The sequence below is a fragment of the Falco cherrug genome, chromosome 8, assembly GCF_023634085.1.
Source record: "Falco cherrug isolate bFalChe1 chromosome 8, bFalChe1.pri, whole genome shotgun sequence".
In the NCBI taxonomy this organism is placed as follows: domain Eukaryota; kingdom Metazoa; phylum Chordata; class Aves; order Falconiformes; family Falconidae; genus Falco; species Falco cherrug.
Window position 1 is genome coordinate 38,967,038 of NC_073704.1, and position 13,883 is coordinate 38,980,920.

Genomic DNA, 13,883 nt, shown 5'->3' on the forward strand with positions numbered 1-13,883 from the left:
TTCTGACTTCACACAGGTCTGAAAAATCAAGCAAAACAGAGGGGTAGTGACCAGTAATTAAAAATAAAAACACAAACCCCCCAAAACATCTCCCCCGTATCACAGACATTCCACATGATCATTTCTGAACAAAACTATAATGTTCTGGAGAACCCAAATTCACTTTACTTTCAAGAAAATATTTTTCATGTTAATGTCAAGCCATGAGTACTTAAACAGTAATGCTTTTCAGCATCGTCGTCTTTAGACTCTTTTAATAGCAACAAACCAGGCGCTGTTTATAGCCTGTGGAAATGACTGGAAGAAAGATAGTCAGAAGTTCACTCTATTCCTTAATAAAGACCATTCACATTATGGCCCCACGGGTGCTCACAATCATGCTATTGAAGTAATTTCTGCTATTACTGGAAATGAAAAGTTCACTTGTTACTTGGATCCTGTTGCACTCAGAAGAAAAGATTCTTAATTAATTAATTAATCTTCCTTAAAGCTTTCTTTTGAGCATGGAGGCTCCTCTCTTCTTGTTTTTATAAGCAAGACAAGGCTTATGAAATGAACGCATATCTTTCTAAGATCAACTGGTTTGGGGGGGGGGGGGGCTGGGGGAGGGTGGGAAATCAGACAAACTTTTGGACACATAAGCCTTTCTTTGGTTTTGAAGGGTTCCTTACATGAATGCTGTACAAATGTGCTGACTTCTCTACTAAATGCTTTGTTAAAGATAGAAGCCTGATATGTGGGTAGCCAACTCTGGGAGGACACAAGTGCCTCTCATCAGAGGCGCGTATACATCTGGGGCATATAGCAGATGTCTATCCTTTTTTGTCCCAGCAACAGAAAGGAATAGCCATGCCTTGCTACCAAGCTGCTCCCTTCCCCAAGGGACCAGTTTTCTCCCTGTCTCCTTTAATATCTACATTAATTCACTGGGAAAATTTACTGACTCCACCATTAGTCAAAGAGCCAGCCCTGCAGCTCCTGCCATCAGCCCCTCAGGGCAGAAAGCAGCCAGACAAAAGATGCTAAGAGTAAAGAGGGGGGGGGGGGGGGGGAAGAAAGAAAGAAAATATTTGCAAGCCTTAACTGCAGCAGGGTTTCTTTTTTCCTCCTACTCAGGTAGGAGGAAACTCTTCGTTAACCAAGGTCACAGCCCAGGGCTCTGACAGACTTTCTTTTGTTGCTGGACACATACATTTCTAAAACCCAAAAGTGTCTAAGTTTGGCCTCCATCCGGCATGAGCAATTCACTGAGCCCATATCACCACCACGCCGGTCCTCCAGTTATTACTTAAAAGAATATTAACTATGACCTTTCCAAATTTTTAACAAGTCAGACTTACAGGAGACCATCTTTTTAGGCTCTAACTTCAGCTTGAGAAAGATCACAGGTACAGGCAAGGATCTATCACTACGAATGGTAAATGTTTGGCAAAATGAAGGCTGAGAATGCAGCAGAGACAAACACATTCAAGAATCTGTGTGTTTATCTGCATCTTCTTACTATACAGGGTATCTTCTACTCAAACTCTTGTGAAAAGACAGCTGTGCTAGTAACTGGGGTCACTATAGTAAAAGGAGACATCAGAAAGAGACCTGTAAAGGAACCGAAAAAGGCATTTCCAGCTAGAAGGATTTCTCATTAAAATAAAAATTAAAAAATCAATTTATTGAATCTCAAACTTTTGCATGAAAAATTGTCAGTTTTTAACTCAAGAAATCCAACTGCAAAATGGAACTTTTGAGCGAACAATGAGAAAGACAGACTGACTCACTGAGCTACAGTTAAAAGAGGACATGTACACTGCCCTGAATAACTTTTCATCCCTCTTTTTATTTACATATATATATGTATGTATATTACGAGCAATGCACATTTTAATAGTTCTTTAATACTCTGCTAGGACAGCGACAGTGCAGGTAACATTCAGCCTGTTTTTGTAAGCACCCCATGTTGCAACAGAGCCAAAGACTGCCATTCAGCCCAAGGCACTCCAGAAGTTCAGCTAACCGATTACTACATATTATATATACCATGGGTAGATCTTGAAAGAAAGCTGAAAAGTAAGTTGGACCCACAATCACCACCGTAATCAGGCAGTATACAGATTTTACATGGCTAATGCTCAGAAAAAGCTGTAAGAAAAGCCTTGGGGAACGCACATATCATGGCACGGCAGGTTCCCCTGCACAGCATTACTGCTTCAGAAAGGAAACACGGAGCATAAGGAAGCTGAGCATAATCACAGATGCAGGTCTCAACCACAAGTTCTGATGTAGGATGCATAAATGGGGCCAGGGGCAATGCTCATTTTGCAGAACATAAGAACCTTCCTTAGCACTCACATTGGATTAAAAGAAAAAGAATGCTTCTCTGAGGATCAAAGGCAATACATAAGAAAAATCTCCAGCAAGTGGCCTGTTGAGGTCGGGCCATACCCAAACTCAAGATCAAGTGCTACAGCCGTTGGTCAGTAGGCTTCACCAAGGGAATGCTTGCAGGATACTACTAAAGCAGCAATCTCATTCTTGTGCCAATCCACCATGTGTTATCACAGCAAACGAGTAGACTCTACTATTACTTACATACTGCATGCTACTCTTGTACTCCACAGTTGCATTCTGCCAAACATACCTGAAATACTATGAGAATTAATGCACATTTTTCCTCACAGATCCTTGTTAGAAAGGATCTGGTTGCTCAGCGGATACAAAACATGAGCCCTCACTTCATTTTTTTCACACAAAACCTATATTGAGGTTAAAAAGACCTGTGCCTAGAACTCAAGGCATGAGAATTAGGGATGCAATATCACTGCACATCAGTCATGTGGGAAACTGAGGCACAGAGCCAGCCATGGCATTTTAGTGTTCATTTAATTCAGCCCCATTCCTTTTTTTTTTTTTTAAAATAGAAATTTTATATTCTACATCCTTGCTTACTCTGAATCCACTGGTATAATGCAACATTTGGGTTGTTGCATCACTCAGCCCAGCTCATCCCTGCAGCCCAGGGGCAGGATAGCCTCAGAAGAAACAGGAACAGGTAGAAAATTGCCTTCCAAACCCTAAACCGTGGTGAAGTTTCCTGGCTTGCCGAAGTTTACTCTTGAACCCTCAGAAACAGTTCAGCCATGCAGAGAATCCACTGTTACATGGCAAAGCAGCCTGTCCATGCACCTCCAAAATGCTTTGCACACGCTGTAAAACCTGGGGCGATATCTTACACTTTCAGTAGAAGCTGACGGTTTTGTTTAATAAGTTTAAGAGGGACCATAAAACACTGCAAGTTCAGAATGCATGCCAATTAATTACCCACAAAACACCACCATTTTAGAGCCATTGTAGAGCACATTTCAGTTAATAAAAGGCGAACTCATAAATTTCACATGATTCTCCTCTGCCTGTGTCAAAATACAATTCCTGTGCTCAGCTCCTATCCATAAGTTTCTTGGCTGCATAGCTCGGAGACAAAAGGAGCGACTGTCTCCCCAGTGGTGATTTCCACGTTTTTCACGAGACATTTTTCACGTCTCAAAGCTCAGGTGGTTTCAAAACAGCAGCTCAGAAGCTTTTGGAATGTTTTTTGGTTGTGATTTTGGGTAGGTGGAGGTGTGCCTGCTGCTCTGGAATGTGAGTGACCATACAGAAAACGGTTCAACCAGCCCAGTGCTCAGCCCTCAGCCTACCCACTGCAGTCAAAAAGGTGCAAGAAGTCCAGTCATTACCTCTGGCTTTCCCACAGGGGATGCTTCTTTGCAGCCCCAGGCAGCAAATGGCTTTAAATAAATGGCTGAACACCCTGTATACATTTCTATCTTTATGTAGTTTCTGTCACTTATTATCCATTTTTAATCCAGCTAGGCTCTTTGTCTTAATAGTATCTGATGAATTTCCCAGGTTAATTATGCGCCATGTAAGAAAATATTTTACTTGTATTGCTTTTAAATTCATTAGCTTTTAGTATTATTGTATAGCACTCAACTTGCTCTTGATTTATGGGAAAGGCTAAATAGGATCATCTGACTGACCTCTTCTGGCAATTCACTCTCCTATATACCACTAACATATCACCTCTCATTTTTCTCTTAATCAGTTTAACCTTCCCTCGTACAGAAGGTCTGCCACACCTCTTGTAACTTGCTCTCTCTTTCACTGGGTGCTGCGCGCATCTGTTCTGCCCTTTTGAACAAAACCCTAAGTATTCAAGGTGAAAGGATCCTTAATGTTTTCATTAATAATCTCTTTTCAGCTCTTAAAAGAATAAAGTTGCTTGTTTGTATCTGAGTGCTCCTCTGCACTGAAGAACTGAATTGTCCTTAGTGTTCCCCATGGACCAGATTCACAAGGGAATTTGGGGAATTAAATGTGATTTCTGGTCCCTACAGAGAACATATCAGTGCCACTGGTTTCTCCCATTGTGGTCATCTCACCTTGCAGCTCTCCCAAGTTTGCAGCAGCAGCTTCAGCCACACACCCCTAGCAGTCAGCAGGAGAGAAGGCAGGGTGGGAAGAAGCTGCCCAGCAGCAGATCTGCTCCTGTGCTGCAACCCAAAGCACTGGGAGCAGGAGCAACTGAGGGAAGCTTCAGACTTCCCATAGGATTGATAGTAGTACATTTGTGTGTATAATAACAGCAGCAGCAACACTCATGCCTTATGGTCTGCATCCACCTCCAGCACACCCAATATACATGCACTGGCCAAAGCTCTGTAGGGCCAACAGTTAGTGGCAATTTCCTGGCTGTTCGGGTGGTAAAAGCCTGTCTTCTGACACCAAAACCCAATCCAAATCAAACCCCCTTTGCCACTTGGTGATAGAAAGTTCTACATTTTGACAGATTTTCTGTTGCGTCAGTGTGCATTCAGCCTGGGAACAAAGTCAGTCCTGAAGGAATGAGATTGAAGGTATCTGGTACCTGCCTGAACCACTTTCACCTTAGTTTCTCTGAGCCCCTTGCAGTCTTTGTGATATTGGATTACTCACAGGACACCAGCGTGAAGAATTCTTTTTGCCTTTTGATGTTGCAAAAATCAAAATTAAGTCTATGTCAGCTCAGGGACTTGGACCTGGACTCTACTACAAGACAGGCTAGGATCCCACACACAGAATCAGCTCCCTCACGCCAGCTGCAGATGAGATGGCAGCTTCATAGACCAATGATGAAGCACAGAGGTGATACTGTACAGACACTTGTATCTTACTTTGAGATACACATCTAGCTGTGACCCAAACACAATTTCACAGGTTTTGCATGGACCCAGGCCATGCAGTGCTGCAGGAACATGGAGCTGATGATCACCATTCTCCATACGACATTCGAGGTCAGAGAAAACAACACAATAATGCTGGTTATTTCAGGTATCCTGAGTGTTGTTGGTTGGAAAGCAAAGTGAATTTCCTTTTGTGCTTATGATGTCCTTCACCTCAAACATAAGAGCTGAACGATAAGGCTACCTTAAACAGAAATGTCCTCAGATGGAAAATACAAGCACCTTCTTGAGAACTCTAGTACTATTCTTTTTCACGTCATGTCCCTTTGAAGTGTAGATAGCCAAAAACACTGGCAATGCTTTCCCTCTGATGCTGCAGTTTTTGAGAGTATTATGCACATTGCAGATGCGGTTTTCTTGCACTAGATTGAAAAAAGAAATAATCTTATTAAAAATGTAAAAGGATTTCAGGGTTCTGTGCATACTCAGAGAAAAGAGAGATGTCAACAATAAACATGCCATCTGAACAATACGGAAGGACCTCTGTCCCATGGGCATAATAGATGTTTTGTTAATAACTGGCTTTTATACATTTTTCAAAGGGGGAGGGGGAGGAATTAGTTTTAAAATCAAAATATTTTCTTTACTGGGCAATTCAATATCCTCTCTGAAACACAAGAAGATGAATTGAGACCCAGTGCATTTCCTGGGTTCACATTCTTCACTGATGGGTGCTCTTCCACAGTCAGGACATCCCTAGCCCAGGGACAATGACTTGCTGGTGCTCAAGAGTTTGTCATGGAGCACATTAGCTCCAGCTAATAGATTAAAAAGTCGGGCCTTTTAAGTGGCTTAGGCAGACTCAACACAAGCATTGATGGAAAAGATGTGGGATTTCCAAGTTACTCATTCTCTGTGACTGCTGGATGGGGTGTAAGACAGAATGAGCAAGAGGACAGAGGCTCCTTTTTCCACTGTCTGGAAGAAAGCAAGCAGCTACTGCCACAACAGGCTAATTTTTTTTTTTTTTTCTTCCTAATTTAAGTCAGCCTTGCTCTGCCAAGAAGAAGCGTCAGCAATGGATAAAGGAGAGAGATGTGACTCTGCTCCTCTAGATACCCTCCACCTGAGCCTGTGTCCAGACCCTCAGGTTTGGCCCATATCAAGTGGCAGTTCCAGGGAAGGGTAGGCCTCCAGAGGCTGTTTACACTTATTTTTCACTGTCTTTTGTCATGATACCATTTTTCTTCACACACAGCCTGTATTTCAGATACTCTGAACATCTTTGGAAATGCTGTTCCTGGAGTGTAGGTCCTCAGTAAATTAGTTTCTCAAATAACATCCCAAATGGCTTTAAGGAAGCTAGGCAAATGGGTGGGGGCAGTCAGAGACACAGGGTGTATTAAGGCAGAAAGAGCCTAAGGTAAATTTCTTCTTCTATTTTCTGCAGATATATATGACCCATGCTGTTATGGAACAAGCTGTGCATGTTGGGTTTTGGATAGCCTATCTGTACAAATAGGGTCTTTGCTACAGAAAGTGAGTGCTGCTAGAAACCTGCGATCTTGTTAAATGCAAAGAAAGACAAAGGCTCCACCTCAGAAGCAATGCCATTTTTCCCTAAGATCATCAGCAGACACTTGCTAGGAAAAAAAACCCATTGCTTTGAAACAGGTAGTGACGAGAGGTGAGCCTGGAGCTCCGTGGCCTAAGGGTCTGTGGGCCAAGCCAAGACAGGGCTGTGCACTCTGCTCCTGCGCCCTGCGATGGCTGGCATTGCAAGAAACAACCTAAAAAACCTTTCCAGGATGCAGGAATTCCTATTTTCTCTCAGCTTTAAATGCTTAATATCCCAAATCATTTCCACACAGCCAGACCTTAGATTTTACTTGTGAAGGCCAAACCCTTTTTTAATCCTTTTCTTATCTGTACAGCTGGGGATTCATTCATAAAAGATTTTGAACATTTGACCCCAAACATGCCCCAGTACAGAAGGAATCTCTCACTCACATATCAGGTTGGGATGCCTTTTTCTGCCTTAATTCAAGTCTGCTTTGCAAGACCACCCGGGGTCACAAGTTGTGCTTCTTGCCTTTCCTATGGCCACTCTCCCGTGGAAGCAACCAGGAGAACTTACTGGGTAGAAAGAAAAAAAGCTATCTAATTAAGAAGCAAGAGTGCATCTGTCTCAGGCCACTTGCCAAGATAATGGGGGGTGGGGGGGAAGGAATCTTCAGCTGTTAGGCATTGCTACTTTTGGACTTGCTGACTGCAGTAGCATGGGTGACGGACACCTCACAGTCAGGTCTTGGGATGTTCTGTGCTCACCTAATGATGAGGAATTTGTGGGATTTGTCCCAAGTTCACCTGACTATAAATGTGCCAGAGTTCCTGAGGTTTAGATGGCTCTGAGCACATCTCTGATTTACTTAAACTCATAATGCCTAGTCGTCAAAACACAGGTACACGTACAAAATAACAGATGTATCTGGCAATTACCTCCAGGAACCCATGGCCAGGTTGTGTCACAAAGAGCCCAGATGCGACCTGTGTCATAAGTGGTGGGAGGAAAGGGAGCATGCGAGGACACAGCCAAAATGGGTAGACATGTTGGCAGGAAAAAGCTGGATCACTAGGGGTATTTGGCAAATCCCAGATTTTCTGGTGCCCTCCAAAAGCCCGCACTTTTATGGAAAGAAGTCTCCTGAAAACGTTAGACTGGAGTTTGATGAAAAAGCTAGTCCTGCCCGTGGAGCTCATACTCCAGCCCTAGCACATCTCTTGTATGGACAACAACAGGGCATATGTTAGGATAGCTGGAATTGCATCTGTTTCTAAGTTTATTAATTTATTTAATTTATTAATTTCACAAGACCCTTCTGAGGTTATTAAACAAGGGAAGAGGAGGAAGAGTGGGAGGTAGCCAGCAGCCAGCCCTGTGTTGCTACTTTGGCCTCTGGCCAAGCTGTGCATTGAACAAACAAGAGCACCCTTGGCACCATTCTGCCGCCACAGATGAAGCAAGTGAGATGACCACCCGTGTTCTAAATGAGGATAATGATTTTAGCTAAGGCATCATTTTGCCACCTCAGTCCACCTTCTAGAGTAAAAGCAGCCACAGTGGTACCGATTTCCCTTACCCAGTCAGGTCAGTAAGGACCTGAGATGGCTTTTATCATCATTCTGGTTACAGAGGCACAGAGAGAGGCAGAAGTAGAGGTTATTTCGGACACTAAAATCCTTTCAACCCTTTTTCTCTCCCCATCACTCCATAAACCAAGCCTACAAATGCTTGAAGGGCTGTTTCACACAAAACATCTGCGAGAGGTCCAAGCTCTCACAGGAACATCTCTGCTTAACATCCACCATGCTGATGACTGTACCTTAATTACAGTGCATACTGTACCGGTGACAGTAAATATTAGTGCTGTGTGCTACAGAACAAATATCCCATGATGAAAAATTCAAACAGTATTGAGCTTTTCATTAGTGCGGTAATGGCTTTCTCACACATTTAGCTCATTTTTAACTCAACCTGCTAGGGGAAGGAAATGACATACTTTTTGTTGAATAAGACAGCACTGAGATTATATGAAGGTGCGTTTTTATGGGTAAAGAAACGTATGCCACATGAATCTATTTTTATGCTTTGCAGTACGTGCTGATGAGTCATTTGAATGCCAAGTTTCATTAGTAAATTGGGAGTGATATAGCTGGCCCTATGATGAAATAAAACACATGAATTTCATTTAAGAATGTAAAAATTTCAGTACTGCTGCAGAATATCTTAGAACACTAACTAGGATCATAGGACGTAAGGATTAAATCTTCGGGCCCTGTTTATAGAGGGAATTTTGTGTCCATAAAATGCACATTAGTAATACAATCTGCCTGATATTGTATTGTTCTATCATTTCTCTACGGATCATATTAGTCAGTGTCCTGTTAACATCCATTTTATCATACTGTCAGAATATTATATTGAAATGAGATCTGGCACTTTTGGGGTCCTGTGCAAGATGAAAAAATGGGTCTCCAGCAGTCTTCCTCTTAGATATAATTGAAAAAGAGGCAGGCATGAGGGCATGCTGTGATTCACGCTGCCAGAGAGTGATCCGGAATCATTCAGATGATGAGTACATAGAGAATGCCGTGCACAGAAAGATGGCAATTTGCTGTACTAATGTTTTGAAAATGAAAATTTCTAGCTGTTTTGCAGAAGAGCTTAGTAGGAAAGGCAGAAGAAAAAAAAAAATAATAATAAAATCTTTTAGAGTTAAGCCAGATTATTTCTGTTGTTTTCGGAAATGCTGCACTGCATGAAATGGGTTTTCTTGAGAATTGTGTAAAACACAAATGAATGTTGCTTTATTGACCAAAATAAGTATAAAATACAGGAAATGGAAGGAAAACAGCAAATGAAAAAAAAAATTCTCTCCCTTTCCTTGAGGATTATTTATAAGAAAGATCCGGGGCACCTTCCATGCTCCTTAAACCGAATCTTGGATCCTCGATGTGTCCACTTAGCCGTAGGGATGGACAGCTACATACACTCAGTACCTAAAGCCCATAAGACAATATTTCTGTCATCAAGCACAATTTCCAATAGTCCAGCTCTCTGACAAGCCCCAGCAGGAATGAAAACAATACTCTTATTCTTACCAAATAGATTATAACTAATGATATCAACATCCTATTCCTTTGGCGTTTCCACCAAGCTTCACTACCAACAAATAAATCAGAGAGCATTTCCAACCTTTGTTTAGTAGCTATGTTGTCAATATCGCTGCACAGCCAGTATTAAAAAGGTATTATTTTTTTTTCTTGTTATCCTTTGTTTTGACTAGCTTTGTTCTTGATATCACTATTTTGCACTAAATGAAGCAAATATAGTACTAAATGACAGGCCCTCCTTCAGGATTTTGTTGTGAAGGACTCTCAAGCTCATGCAGCTGACCTGGCCCCAGGAGAGCGACCCAGCCAACCGACCCGAGTGCTCTTTCAGAAACTGAACCAAACTCCCGTAAAAATCAAACCCTGCCTTTGGTTCCCACTTCATCAGGGATGCAGTCAGAGCCCTGCAGAGGAAGGAGGGCTGCAGGGCTTGGTTCAGCCTTACAGCATCCAGGGGAACACTCCCTCGTCAAATACATGAGAAAATTTGTTTTAGTGAATATTATTTTCAGAGTTCACACAGTATGGTAACGATGCCTGTATCCATGTGTTGGAGCAGACACGATCAAAATCAGTGTTGTTCAGCAGGCTTCAAAGGTCTTTTAAAATCTGGTACAGCATCCACATTTTTGCCCTCCATTTTACAGTTTAAGTTCATCTCAGTCATCTGGCCAGCCCTCACGATTCTCCGCATTTGTGGGTGACTTTTTTAAAACATCATTCCTTGTTCTTTTTAATGTATCTGTTTTTACCATTGCTATTTACATTTTTATATGTCTCGGTACACTGCAACAGCCAAAGTGTGATATTTCCAGCAGAAAGGAAGAGTCTCCTTTGCTTAAGAGGAACGGCAGGAACATATGTGCTTCGCAGGGCTATGAGTGACCCAGAAAAGGATGGTTCCTGGGAAAGCACTGCTAAGTGCCACGATGGGCGATCTACTACACGTGCAAATCCAGGTGAACGGGGAATCTTCAAGAAACTCCCATTGAGCTGAAATTGGGACCGTTTTTATAGCTTTCAGTTTTGAGGTCACAGTCACCCGGACTGGAAACTCAAAAATGACTTCAAAAAGGCAAATGCTAACTAGATTTCACACTAGATTTCATTTTACTTGGCATTACAGAAAGAATGCAGGTATTAAATAGACTGTTTCCTGTATACAATAAGGTTAATTAGTAGCAAGGGATGGAAATCAGTGTAGACATAACTCTTTTAGACAGGTATCAAAAATAATCCCCTGATCCCCACAGACCCCAGCTGCACTGAAAGAAGAACAATATAAAAGATTCTTTAAAAGAAATTTTTCAAACATTCTCCAGGTGTCCCAGCTATATTTAAATAGGCCTGTGGCCCCATGTGTACTCCAGCCCTTTCTCCTCTACAGTTCCCTTGCTCCAAGTTAAATGAACAGAGTACTTGCACAGAATTTTGAGGTGCAACATAAAGGATTTCTGTACAAAGAGACGGGGCTTGCAAACCGAGACAGACAGGAGAACAAAAAGAAGAATATATTCTAGACTGAATGGGACTTCCCTAAGCTCCTTATCAATAAGGTTAATAAGGGTCCATGCAATTTACTGATCACTACGATGCAACAACTGGGCTAAAGCTATAAAGAAGCTACATAGATACCAGCTTTTAGTGCTTCTCATGGCCCACCACATTAAAGTCCTTTTACCCTTCCCCTGTCACCCCACTCAAGAGAATAAACTCCAGCCTGTGTGATTGGCCTCACTAAAATCTCTGGTCCGCTATTACGCTTCTACCTGCCCTAGTTAAGCAGATTAATAGTTATTTCCTAGAATTTGATCCTCCAGTCCCTTTGTAATTTAAGCAGCAATGCTCAGATATTTCTAAAAATGTATTTCTGAAAAATACTTTTCCTTTTTTCTCCGGTTTAATTTTGTTATCCTCAATCATATGCATGATAGAAAAAAAAATCCAAACTTCTATCTCCTTTATAAAATACATGTCATATCAAAAAGGTGACAAGAGGGGGAAAAGTAATTAGTGAGTTCACAGAGTTCAGTAGAAAAGTTAAAATAGAGTAACACATTACTTTTTATGTTAAGGTTTCACAAGACAAATCTTGCCTGTGTTTTAATTGCATGTGACCCTGGCAGTCCCACTCTGAAATGAAGTGCCGTAAAATTAAAGATGACAGACGCTCAAAACAAGTCTTGTGATCTTGATTAAACTACAAAGACCACACTTTCTCTCTGCTGCAACTCAGATATGATGGGCTGTTTTATTTGGGGAATTGCTTCATTAATGCTTTCTTTGACTAGACATGTTTATTATAAAAAATACTGAATATGGTGATATCTTGCATAGCTAAATAAAGTCTAAAAGAGAAGTAAAAAAATTAAGAATCTTTAAATAACTTCAAGACCTAAATGCTTCTTTTAAAGATCATGGGCATCTGTAGAAGGAGGTACCAAGCATGTCTGCAGTGTGTAGTACCTATTTTGAAAAGTGTAAAGGTTTTTTCACAATTATGTCTGTAAGAACCAAATTGATTGTTCTGACGGTATTATCTGACAATTATTTCAAGTTAAATTTCCACAGGCCAAAATAAAATGGGCAGGGAGGGAAAGGAGAGGGAGAAAAAGGGGCGGGGGGGTGGACGGGGGTGGACGGACACGGACACGACACCAAACCGCCTCTTCTTCCAACAAAATTCTTGCTAATTTTCGGAAGTGCAACGATGATAACTAACTGCAACTGCATCTGTGCAGACTTCCAGATCTGTAAGCCTACATGAATTATGTATTTCCAAACTTGCACTGTTATCTAGACTTTGGGACTAAAGAACCTGCAGGACTATATGTACTTCTTTAAAATTAGATTTAAGTCATATTAATACACAAGCTACATCTTAACACTCCTCATTTTGCAAACCAAGTTATGAGCAACTCCTGGCTTTCTGTACCAATTTTCAGTTCCAAGAATCCAGACATACTATTTGTTAATCGAGATTCAGCTGAGCAATATTTCATCAATGCAAGCTGCTGGTACCCTACCACCGCTGTCATTATCACCATCGTGACAGAGACGTTAAAGCCTTACTCCTTTCATAGGAACAGAGAACAAACCTTGTTAATAATAATTTATACGCTATTCAGGACTGGGTCCCCAATTCAGCAAGATTCGCAGTTATGTGTCTGATTCCATTTCAGAAATAACCCCACAGCCTTCAGTGGGATTTCCCACATGACTAACTAACGTTCAGTTCAGGAGCCAGAGGAACTACAGCACTTGGTACAGTAGGTGACTGGACTGGACTGTAGGTACTGTAGACATGCTAGGTGACATCACATCTGTCGCACCTCCTCAGCATTTTTCACTTCTGAATGAAGCTGTCCAAGAATTACTAAATCCCTTTGTTCTGGATGTATCATATATTTTCTTTTACCAATCACATATTTTAAAGAAATAAGGTGTACAGGCAAACCTTTAGCCTCATGCCCAGCGAATGCATGGCAATACGTCCAGGACAAAAGGGGCTGAGGATGAAGTAAGAACTTCTTGCCCCAGTTGAAGCTCCCCAGGCAGAGGAAGGTCAAAATCCCTACAGCACAGCAGAGAATTTCCAGTCTTCATTTCTCTAACCCACTATTGTTCAGCCACACCACAGTAACCCCTCCAAAGAGCCTCCAAAGGCAACAAGCCACACTCTTACACAACTGCCTGGCATCCTCCAAGACGCGGCTGTTTCATGGAGTGTGGTGAAATCTAAAGGCCACAGCTGACTTCCTACAGCACGGAATAATAAAGGATACCTTGCAAGATTTTTTATGTGCTCCAAGCACAGGAGAAATTTCTATTTACCTGCATTCAGCTTTGAACAGACATGCATTTCTTTTGGGGTATTTAAAGGAAACTCTACGCTAAGGTACCCCCAAAGCTTTCCCTGGTCTTGCCGTACACTGTGCACCGCGTTGGACCGTGAGCACTATGACTGCAGTCTGATGGGACTTGCTGATGGAGAGAGGT

The 13,883-nt window shown here is 41.8% G+C and overlaps 1 long non-coding RNA gene across 1 annotated transcript in view; it reads right to left on the bottom strand.

The window, feature by feature from the left end:
- LOC114017740 (uncharacterized) overlaps window positions 1-13,883 on the bottom strand; it is a 138,776-nt gene that overhangs the window by 48,501 nt on the left and 76,392 nt on the right. The gene's annotated exons all lie outside the window — the stretch shown is intronic.